This window comes from Schistocerca serialis, chromosome 10, assembly GCF_023864345.2.
Source record: "Schistocerca serialis cubense isolate TAMUIC-IGC-003099 chromosome 10, iqSchSeri2.2, whole genome shotgun sequence".
Taxonomy (NCBI): domain Eukaryota; kingdom Metazoa; phylum Arthropoda; class Insecta; order Orthoptera; family Acrididae; genus Schistocerca; species Schistocerca serialis.
Window position 1 is genome coordinate 23,592,715 of NC_064647.1, and position 12,337 is coordinate 23,605,051.

The following is a 12,337-nucleotide window of genomic DNA, read 5'->3' on the forward strand; positions in this document are numbered from 1 at the left end:
TTCAAATCATAGAAAAAGAGTGTTAGTCCTCTTGTACTTAAGTCGGCATTGTGCCCTTTGTATTAAATTCGGATGCAATATCTGTGCTTCATCGTTAATAAGAAGGTCCAAGAGATACAGTAAACCTGTAGTGAAGCATTGGAATCTAAATCTGGACTCACAGGAGAGGTTCAAAGCATAGAAAGTTAGAGTGTCAGTCCTCTTGTACTTATGTCAGCATTGGGCCTTTTGTATTAAATTCGGATGCAATTTCTGTGTTTCATCGTCAATAAGAAGGTCCGAGGGATACAGTAAACCTGAAGTGGAGCATCGGAAGCTAAAACTGGTCTCTCAGGAGATTTACAAATTATAGAAATTTGAAGTGTCTGTCCTCTTGTACTGAAGTCGGCATTGTGCCTTTTGTGTTAAATTCGGATTCAATTTCTGTGTTTCATCGTCAATAAGGTCAAAGGGATACAGTAAACCTGAGGTGAAGCATCGGAATCTAAAACTGGAGAGGTTCAAATCATAGAAAGTTAGAGTGTCAGTCCTCTTGTACTTAAGTCGGCATTGTGCATTTTCTATTAAATTCGGATGCAATTTCTGTGTATCATCGTCAATACGAAGGTCCAAGGGAGACAGTAAACCTGAAGTGAAGTATCGGAATCTAAAAGTGGACTCACAGGAAAGGTTCAAACGTTAGAAAGTTAAGGTGTCAGTCCTCTTGTACTTAAGTCGGCATTGTGCCCTTTGTATTAAATTCGGATGCAATTTCTGTGTTTCATCGTCAATAAGAAGGTCCAAGGGATACAGTAAACCCGAAGTGAAGCATCGGAATCTAAAACTGGACTCACAGGAGAGGTTCAAATCATAAAAAGTTAGAGTGTCAATCTTCTTGTACTTAAGTCGGCATTGTGCCTTTTGTATTAAATTCGGATGCAATGTCAGTGTTTCATTGTCAATAAGAAGGTCCAAGGGAAACAGTAAACCTGAAGTGAAGCATCGGAATCTAAAACTGGACTCACAGGAGAGGTTCACATCATAGAAAGTTAGAATGTCAGTTTTCTTGTGCTTAAGTCGGCATTGTTCCTTTTGTATTGAATTCGGGTGCTATTTCTGTGTATCATCGTCAACAAGAAGGTCCAAGGGATACAGTAAACCTGAAGTGAAGCATCGGACTTTAAAACAGGACTCACAGGAGAGGTTCAAATCATAGAAAATTAGAGTGTCAGTCCTCTTGTACTTAACTCGTCATTGTGCATTTTGTATTAAATTCGATGCAATTTCTGTGTTTCATCGTCAATAAGAAGGTCCACGGGATACAGTAAACCTGAAGTGAAGTATCGGAAACTAAAACTGGACTCACAGGAGAGGTTCATATCATAGAAAGTTAGAGTGTCAGCCGTCTTGTACTTAAGTCGGCATTGTGCCAATTTTATTAAATTCGGATGCAATTTCTGGGTTTCATCGGCAATAATAAGGTCCAAGGGATACAGTAAACCTGAAGTGAAGCATCGGAATCCAAAACTGGACTCACAGGAGAGGTTCAAATCATAGAAAGTTAGAGTATCAGTCCTCTTGTACTTAAGTCGGCATTGTGCCCTTTGTATTAAATTCGGATGCAATTTGTGTGCTTCATCGTTAATAAGAAGGTCCAAAGGATACAGTAAACCTGTAGTGAAGCATCGGAATCTAAAACTAGACTCACACGAGAGGTTCAAATCACAGAAAGTTAGAGTGTCAGTCCTCTTGTACTTAAGTCGGCATTGTGCCTGTTGTATTAAATTTGGATGCAATATCTGTGTTTCATCGTCAATAAGAAGGTCCAAGGGATACAGTAAACCTGAAGTGAAGCATCGGAATCTAAAACTGAACTCACAGGAGATTTTCAAATCATAGAAAGTTGGAGTGTCAGTCCTCTTGCACTTAAGTCGGCATTGGGCCTTTTGTATTAAATTCGGATGCAATTTCTGTGTTTCATCGTCAATAAGAAGGTCCAAGGGATACAGTAAACCTGAAGTGAAGCATCGGAATCTAAAACTGAACTCACAGGAGATTTTCAAATCATAGAAAGTTAGAGTGTCAGCCGTCTTGTACTTAAGTCGGCATTGTGCCAATTTTATTAAATTCGGATGCAATTTCTGGGTTTCATCGTCAATAATAAGGTCCATGGGATACAGTAAACCTGAAGTGAAGTATCGGAAACTAAAACTGGACTCACAGGAGAGGTTCAAATCATAGAAAGTTAGAGTGTCAGCCGTCTTGTACTTAAGTCGGCATTGTGCCAATTTTATTAAATTCGGATGCAATTTCTGGGTTTCATCGTCACTAACACGGTCCAAGGGATACACTAAACCTGAAGTGCAGCATCGGAATCTAAAACTGGACTCACAGGAGGGGTTCAAATCATAGAAAGTTAGAGTGTCAGTCCTCTTATACTTAAGTCGTCATTGTTCCTTTTGTACCACATTCGGATGCAATATCTGTGTATCGTCGTCAATAAGCAGGTCCAAGGGATACAGTAAACCTGAAGTGAAGCATCGGAATCTAGTACTGGACTCACAGGAGATGTTCAAATCATAGAAATATAGAGTGTCTGTCCTCTTGCACTTAAGTCGTCATTGTGCCTTTTGTACTAAATTCGGATTCAATTTCTGTGTTTCATCGTCAATAAGAAGGTCAAAGGGATACAGTAAACCTGAGGTGAAGCATCGGAATCAAAAACTGGAGAGGTTCAAATCATAGAATGTTAGAGCGTCAGTCCTCTTGTACGTTAGTTGGCATTGTGCCTTTTGTATTAAATTCGGATGCAATTTCTGTGTTTCATCGTCAGTTAGAAGGTCCAAGGTATACAGTAAACCTGAAGTGAAGCATCGGAATCTAAGACTGGACACACAGGAGAGGTTCCATTCATCGAAAGTTAGAGTGTCAGTCCTCTTGTACTTAAGTCGGCATTGTGCCTGTTGTATTAAATTTGGATGCAATTTCTGTGTTTCATCGTCAATAATAAGGTCCATGGGATACAGTAAACCTGAAGTGAAGCATCAGAAGCTAAAACTGGTCTCTCAGGAGGTTTACAAATTATAGAAATTTGAAGTGTCTGTCCTCTTGTACTGAAGTCGGCATTGTGCCTTTTGTACTAAATTCGGATTCAATTTCTGTGTTTCATCGTCAATAAGAAGGTCAAAGGGATACAGTAAACCTGAGGTGAAGCATCGGAATCAAAAACTGGAGAGGTTCAAATCAAAGAATGTTAGAGCGTCAGTCCTCTTGTACGTTAGTTGGCATTGTGCCTTTTGTATTAAATTCGGATGCAATTTCTGTGTTTCATCGTCAGTTAGAAGGTCCAAGGTATACAGTAAACCTGAAGTGAAGCATCGGAATCTAAAACTGGACACACAGGAGAGGTTCCATTCATCGAAACTTAGAGTGTCAGTCCTCTTGTACTTAAGTCGGCATTGTGCCTGTTGTATTAAATTCGGATGCAATTTCTGTGTTTCATCGTCAATAAGAATGTCCAAGGGATACAGTAAACCTGAAGTGAAGCATCGGAATCTAAAACTGAACTCACAGGAGATTTTCAAATCATAGAAAGTTGGAGTGTCAGTCCTCTTGTACTTAAGTCGGCATTGGGCCTTTTGTATTAAATTCGGATGCAATTTCTGTGTTTCATCGTCAATAAGAAGGTCCAAGGGATACAGTAAACCTGAAGCGAAGCATCAGAATCTAAAACTGAACTCACAGGAGATTTTCAAATCATAGAAAGTTGGCGTGTTAGTCCTCTTGTACTTAAGTCGGCATTGTGCCTTTTGTATTAAATTCGGATGCAATTTCTGTGTATCATCGTCAATACGAAGGTCCAAGGGGGACAGTAAACGTGAAGTGAAGTATTGGAATCTAAAAGTGGACTCACAGGAGAGGTTCAAACGTTAGAAAGTTAGGGTGTGAGTCCTCTTCTACTTAAGTCGGCATCGTGCCCTTTGTATTAAATTCGGCTGCAATTTCTGTGTTTCATCGTCAATAAGAAGGTCCAAGGGATACAGTAAACCTGAAGTAAAGCAGCGGAATCTAAAACTGGACTCACAGGAGAGGTTCAAATCATAAAAAGTTAGAGTGTCAATCTTCTTGTAATTAGTCGGCATTGTGCCTTTTGTATTAAATTCGGATGCAATTTCTGTGTTTCATCGTCAGTTAGAAGGTCCAAGGTATACAGTAAACCTGAAGTGAAGCATCGGAATCTAAAACGGGACTCACCGGAGAGGTTCAAATCATAGAAAGTTAGAGTGTCAGTCCTCTTGTACTTAAGTCGGCATTGTGCATTTTCTATTAAATTCGGATGCAATTTTTGTGTTTCATCGTCAATACGAAGGTCCAAGGGAGACAGTAAACCTGAAGTGAAGTATCGGAATCTAAAAGTGGACTCACAGGAGAGGTTCAAACCTTAGAAAGTTAGGGTGTCAGTCCTCTTGTACTTAAGTCGGCATTGTGCCTTTTGTATTAAATTCGGATGCAATTTCTGTGTTTCATCGTCAATAAGAAGGTCCAAGGGATACAGTAAACCTGAAGTGAAGCATCGGAATCTAAATCTGGGCTCACAGGAGAGGTTCAAATCATTGAAAGTTTGAGTGTCAGTCCTCTTGTGCTTAAGTCGGCATTGTGCCTTTTGTATTAAATTCGGATGCAATTTCTGTGTTTCATCGACAATAAGAAGGCACAAGGGATACAGTAAACCTGAGGTGAAGCATCGGAATCTAAAACTGGAGAGGTTCAAATCATAGAATTTTAGAGCGTCAGTCCTCTTGTACGTTAGTCGGCATTGTGCCTTTTGAATTAAATTCGATGCAATTTCTGTGTTTCATCGTCAATAAGAAGCCCAAGGGATACAGTAAACCTGAAGTGAAGCATCGGAATCTAAAACTGGACTCACAGTTGATTTTCATATCATAGAAAATTGGAGTGTCAGTCCTCTTGTACTTAAGTCGGCAATGTGCCTTTTGTATTAAATTAGGATGCAACTTCTGTGTTTCATCGTCCATAAGATGCTCCAAGGGATACAGTAAACCTGAAGTGAGGCATCGGAATCTAAAACTGGACTCACAGGAGAGGTTTAAATCATAGAAAGTTAGAGTGTCAGTCCACTTGTACTTAAGTCGGCATTGTGCCTTTTGTATTAAATTCGGATGCAATTTCTGTGTTTCATCGACAATAAGAAGGCACAAAGGATACAGTAAACCTGAAGTGAACCATCGGAATCTAAAACAGGACTCACAGGAGAGGTTCAAATCATAGAAAGTTACAGTGTCAGTCCTCTTGTACTTAAGTCGGCATTGTGCATTTTCTATTAAATTCGGATGCAATTTCTGTGTATCATCGTCAATACGAAGGTCCAAGGGAGACAGGAAACCTGAAGTGAAGTATTGGAATCTAAAAGTGGACTCACAGGAGAGGTTCAAACGTTAGAAAGTTAGGGTGTCAGTCCTCTTGTACTTAAGTCGGCATTGTGCCCCTTGTATTAAATTCGGCTGCAATTTCTGTGTTTCATCGTCAATAAGAAGGTCCAAGGGATACAGTAAACCTGAAGTGAAGCAGCGGAATCTAAAACTGGACTCACAGGAGAGGTTCAAATCATAAAAAGTTAGAGTGTCAATCTTCTTGTACTTAAGTCGGCATTGTGCCTTTTGTATTAAATTCGGATGCAATTTCTGTGTTTCATCGTCATTAAGAAGGTCCTAGGGATACAGTAAACCTGAAGTGAAGCATCGTAATCTAAACTGGACTCACAGGAGAGGTTCAAATAATAGAAAATTAGAGTGTCAATCCTCTTGTACTTAAGTCGGCATTGTGCCTTTTGTATTAAATTCGGATGCAATGTCTGTGTCTCATTGTCAATAAGAAGGTCCAAGGGAAACAGTAAACCTGAAGTGAAGCATCGGAATCTAAAACTGGACTCACAGGAGAGGTTCAAATCGTAGAAAGTTAGAGTGTCAGTCCTCTTGTGCTTAAGTCGGCATTGTGCCTTTTGTATTGAATTCGGGTGCAATTTCTGTGTTTCATCGTCAATAAGAAGATCCAAGGGATACAGTAAACCTGAAGTGAAGCATCGGAATCTAAAACTGGACTGACTGGAGATGTTCAAATCATAGAAAGTTAGAGTGTCAGCCCACTTGTACTTAAGTCGGCATTGTGCCAATTTTATTAAATTCGGATGCAATTTCTGGGTTTCATCGTCAATAAGACGGTCCAAGGGATACAGTAAACCTGAAGTGAAGCATCGGAATCTAAAACTGGACTCACAGCAGATTTTCAAATCATAGAATGTTGGAGTGTCAGTCCTCTTGTACTTAAGTCGGCAACGTGCCTTTTCTATTAAATTCAGATGCAATTTCTGTGTATCATCGTCAATACGAAGGTCCAAGGGAGACAGTAAACCTGAAGTGAAGTATCGGAATCTAAAAGTGGACTCACAGGAGAGGTTCAAACGTTAGAAAGTTGGGGTGTCAGTCCTCTTGTACTTAAGTCGGCATTGTGCCCTTTGTATTAAATTCGGATGCAATTTCTGTGTTTCATCGTCAATAAGAAGGTCCAAGGGATACAGTAAACCTGAAGTGAAGCATCGGAATCTAAAACTGGACTCACAGGAGAGGTTCAAATCATAAAAAGTTAGAGTGTCAATCTTCTTGTACTTAAGTCGGCATTGTGCCTTTTGTATTAAATTCGGATGCAATGACAGTGTTTCATTGTCAATAAGAAGGTCCAAGGGAAACAGTAAACCTGAAGTGAAGCATCGGAACCTAAAACTGGACTCACAGGAGAGGTTCAAATCATAGAAAGTTAGAGTGTCAGTCCTCTTGTGCTTAAGTCGGCATTGTTCCATTTGTATTGAATTCGGGTGCTATTTCTGTGTATCATCGTCAATAAGAAGGTCCAAGGGATACAGTAAACCTGAAGTGAAGCATCGGAATCTAAAACTGGACTGACTGGAGATGTTCAAATCATAGAAAGTTAGAGTGTCAGCCCACTTGTACTTAAGTCGGCATTGTGCCAATTTTATTAAATTCGGATGCAATTTCTGGGTTTCATCGTCAATAAGACGGTCCAAGGGATACAGTAAACCTGAAGTGAAGCATCGGAATCTAAAACTGAACTCACAGGAGGGGTTAAAATCATAGAAAGTTAGAGTGTCAGTCCTCTGGTACTTAAGTCGTCATTGTTCCTTTTGTACTAAACTCGGCTGCAATATCTGTGTATCATCGTCAATAAGCAGGTCCAAGGGATACAGTAAACCTGAAGTGAAGCATCGGAATCTAAAACTGGACTCACAGGAGATGTTCAAATCATAGCAATTTAGAGTGTCTGTCCTCTTGCACTTAAGTCGTCATTGTGCCATTTGTATTAAATTCGGATGCACTTTCTGCGTTTCTTCGTCAATATGAAGGTCCAAGGGATACAGTAAACATGAAGTGAAGCATCGGAATCTAAAACTGGACTCACAGGAGTGGTTCAAACCATAGAAAGTTAGGGTGTCAGTCCTCTTGTACTTAAGCCGGCATTGTGCCTTTTGTATTAAATTCGGATGCAATTTCTGTGTTTCATCGTCAGTTAGAATTTCCAAGGTATACAGTAAACCTGAAGTGAAGCATCGGAATCTAAAACTGGACTCACAGGAGAGGTTCAAATCATAGAAAGTTAGAGTGTCAGTCCTCTTGTACTTAGGTCGTCATTGTGCATTTTCTATTATTTTCGGATGCAATTTTTGTGTTTCATCGTCAATACGAAGGTCCAAGGGAGACAGTAAACCTGAAGTGAAGTAACGGAATCCAAAAGTGGACTCACAGGAGAGGTTCAAACCTTAGAAGGTTAGGGTGTCAGTCCTCTTGTACTTAAGTCGGCATTGTGCCTTTTGTATTAAATTCGGATGCAATTTCTGTGTTTCATCGGCAATAAGAAGGTCCAAGGGATACAGTAAACCTGAAGTGAAGCATCGGAATCTAAAACTGGACTCACAGGAGAGGTTCAAATCATAAAAAGTTAGAGTGTCAATCTTCTTGTACTTAAGTCGGCATTGTGCCTTTTGTATTGAATTCGGGTGCTATTTCAGTGTATCATCGTCAATAAGAAGGTCCAAGGGATACAGTAAACCTGAAGTGAAGCATCGGAATCTAAAACTGGACTCACAGGAGAGGTTCAAATCATAGCAATTTAGAGTGTCTGTCCTCTTGCACTTAAGTCGTCATTGTGCCATTTGTATTAAATTCGGATGCACTTTCTGCGTTTCTTCGTCAATATGAAGGTCCAAGGGATACAGTAAACATGAAGTGAAGCATCGGAATCTAAAACTGGACTCACAGGAGTGGTTCAAACCATAGAAAGTTAGGGTGTCAGTCCTCTTGTACTTAAGTCGGCATTGTGCCTTTTGTATTAAATTCGGATGCAATTTCTGTGTTTCATCGTCAGTTAGAAGGTCCAAGGTATACAGTAAACCTGAAGTGAAGCATCGGAATCTAAAACTGGACTCACAGGAGAGGTTCAAATCATAGAAAATTAGAGTGTCAGTCCTCTTGTACTTAGGTCGTCATTGTGCATTTTCTATTATTTTCGGATGCAATTTTTGTGTTTCATCGTCAATACGAAGGTCCAAGGGAGACAGTAAACCTGAAGTGAAGTATCGGAATCTAAAAGTGGACTCACAGGAGAGGTTCAAACCTTAGAAGGTTAGGGTGTCAGTCCTCTTGTACTTAAGTCGGCATTGGGCCTTTTGTATTAAATTCGGATGCAATTTCTGTGTTTCATCGTCAATAAGAAGGTCCAAGGGATACAGTAAACCTGAAGTGAAGCATCGGAATCTAAAACTGAACTCACAGGAGATTTTCAAATCATAGAAAGTTGGAGTGTTAGTCCTCTTGTACTTAAGTCGGTATTGTGCCTTTTGTATTAAATTCGGATGCAATTTCTGTGTATTTTCGTCAATACGAAGGTCCAAGGGGGACAGTAAACGTGAAGTGAAGTATTGGAATCTAAAAGTGGACTCACAGGAGAGGTTCAAACGTTTGAAAGTTAGGGTGTGAGTCCTCTTGTACTTAAGTCGGCATTGTGCCCTTTGTATTAAATTCGGCTGCAATTTCTGTGTTTCATCGTCAATAAGAAGGTCCAAGGGATACAGTAAACCTGAAGTAAAGCAGCGGAATCTAAAACTGGACTCACAGGAGAGGTTCAAATCATAAAAAGTTAGAGTGTCAATCTTCTTGTACTTAATTCGGCATTGTGCCTTTTGTATTAAATTCGGATGCAATTTCTGTGTTTCATCGTCAGTTAGAAGGTCCAAGGTATACAGTAAACCTGAAGTGAAGCATCGGAATCTAAAACGGGACTCACCGGAGAGGTTCAAATCATAGAAAGTTAGAGTGTCAGTCCTCTTGTACTTAAGTCGGCATTGTGCATTTTCCAATAAATTCGGATGCAATTTTTGTGTTTCATCGTCAATACGAAGGTCCAAGGGAGACAGTAAACCTGAAGTGAAGTATCGGAAACTAAAAGTGGACTCACAGGAGAGGTTCAAACCTTAGAAAGTTAGGGTGTCAGTCCTCTTGTACTTAAGTCGGCATTGTGCCTTTTGTATTAAATTCGGATGCAATTTCTGTGTTTCATCGTCAATAAGAAGGTCCAAGGGATACAGTAAACCTGAAGTGAAGCATCGGAATCTAAAACTGGGCTCACAGGAGAGGTTCAAATCATAGAAAGTTTGAGTGTCAGTCCTCTTGTGCTTAAGTCGGCATTGTGCCTTTTGTATTAAATTCGGATGCAATTTCTTTGTTTCATCGTCAATAAGAAGCCCAAGGGATACAGTAAACCTGAAGTGAAGCATCGGAATCTAAAACTGGACTCACAGTTGATTTTCATATCATAGAAAATTGGAGTGTCAGTCCTCTTGTACTTAAGTCGGCAATGTGCCTTTTGTATTAAATTAGGATGCAACTTCTGTGTTTCATCGTCAATAAGATGCTCCAAGGGATACAGTAAACCTGAAGTGAGGCATCGGAATCTAAAACTGGACTCACAGGAGAGGTTTAAATCATAGAAAGTTAGAGTGTCAGTCCACTTGTACTTAAGTCGGCATTGTGCCTTTTGTATTAAATTCGGATGCAATTTCTGTGTTTCATCGACAATAAGAAGGCACATGGGATACAGTAAACCTGAAGTGAACCATCGGAATCTAAAACAGGACTCACAGGAGAGGTTCAAATCATAGAAAGTTACAGTGTCAGTCCTCTTGTACTTAAGTCGGCATTGTGCATTTTCTATTAAATTCGGATGCAATTTCTGTGTATCATCGTCAATACGAAGGTCCAAGGGAGACAGGAAACCTGAAGTGAAGTATTGGAATCTAAATGTGGACTCACAGGAGAGGTTCAAACGTTAGAAAGTTAGGGTGTCAGTCCGCTTGTACTTAAGTCGGCATTGTGCCCCTTGTATTAAATTCGGCTGCAATTTCTGTGTTTCATCGTCAATAAGAAGGTCCAAGGGATACAGTAAACCTGAAGTGAAGCATCGGAATCTAAAACTGGACTCACAGGAGAGGTTCAAATCATAAAAAGTTTGAGTGTCAATCTTCTTGTACTTAAGTCGGCATTGTGCCTTTTGTATTAAATTCGGATGCAATTTCTGTGTTTCATCGTCAGTTAGAAGGTCCAAGGTATACAGTAAACCTGAAGTGAAGCATCGGAATCTAAAACGGGACTCACAGGAGAGGTTCAAATCATAGAAAGTTAGAGTGTCAGTCCTCTTGTACTTAAGTCGGCATTGTGCATTTTCTATTAAATTCGGATGCAATTTTTGTGTTTCATCGTCAATACGAAGGTCCAAGGGAGACAGTAAACCTGAAGTGAAGTATCGGATTCTAAAAGTGGACTCACAGGAGAGATTCAAACCTTGGAAATTTAGGGTGTCAGTCCTCTTGTACTTAAGCCGGCATTGTGCCCTTTGTTTTAAATTCGGATGCAATTTCTGTGTTTCATCGTCAATAAGAAGGTCCAAGGGATACAGTAAAATTGAAGTGACGCATCGGAATCTAAAACTGGACTCACAGGAGAGGTTCAAATCATAGAAAGTTAGAGTGTCAGTCCTCTTGTACTTAAGTCGTCATTGTGCCTTTTGTATTAAATTCGATGCAATTTCTGTGTTTCATCGTCAATAAGAAGGTCCACAGGATACAGTAAACCTGAAGTGAAGTATCGGTAACTAAAACTGGACTCACAGGAGAGGTTCAAATCATAGAAAGCTAGAGTGTCAGTCCTCTTGTACTTAAGTCGTCCTTGTGCCTTTTGTATTAATTTCGATGCAATTTCTGGGTTTCATCGTCAATAAGACGGTCCAAGGGATACAGTAAACCTGAAGTGAAGCATCGGAATCTAAAACTGGACTCACAGGAGGGGTTCAAATCATAGAAAGTTAGAGTGTCAGTCCTCTTGTACTTAAGTCGTCATTGTGCCATTTGTATTAAATTCGGATGCAATTTCTGCGTTGCTTAGTCAATATGAAGGTCCAAGGGATACAGTAAACATGAAGTGAAGCATCGGAATCTAAAACTGGACTCACAGGAGTGGTTCAAACCATAGAAAGTTAGGGTGTCAGTCCTCTTGTACTTAAGTCGGCATTGTGCCTTTCGTATTAAATTCGGATGCAATTTCTGTGTTTCATCGTCATTAAGAAGGTCCTAGGGATACAGTAAACCTGAAGTGAAGCATCGTAATATAAACTGGACTCACAGGAGAGGTTCAAATAATTGAAAATTAGAGTGTCAATCCTCTTGTACTTAAGTCGGCATTGTGCCTTATGTATTAAATTCGGATGCAATGTCTGTGTCTCATTGTCCATAAGAAGGTCCAAGGGAAACAGTAAACCTGAAGTGAAGCATCGGAATCTAAAACTGGACTCACAGGACAGGTTCAAATCGTAGAAAGTTAGAGTGTCAGTCCTCTTGTGCTTAAGTCGGCATTGTGCCTTTTGTATTGAATTCGGGTGCAATTTCTGTGTTTCATCGTCAATAAGAAGGTCCAAGGGATACAGTAAACCAGAAGTGAAGCATCGGAAGCTAAAACTGGACTCACAGGAGATTTACAAATCATAGAAATTTGGAGTGTCTGTCCTCTTGTACTGAATTCGGCATTGTGCCTTTTGTATTAAATTCGTATTCAATTTCTGTGTTTCATCGTCAATAAGAAGGTCAAAGGGATACAAAAACCTGAAATGCAGCATCGGAATCTAAAACTGGACTCACAGGAGAGGTTCAAATCATAGAATGTTAGAGCGTCAGTCCTCTTGTACGTTAGTCGGAATTGTGCCTTTTGAATTAAATTCGATG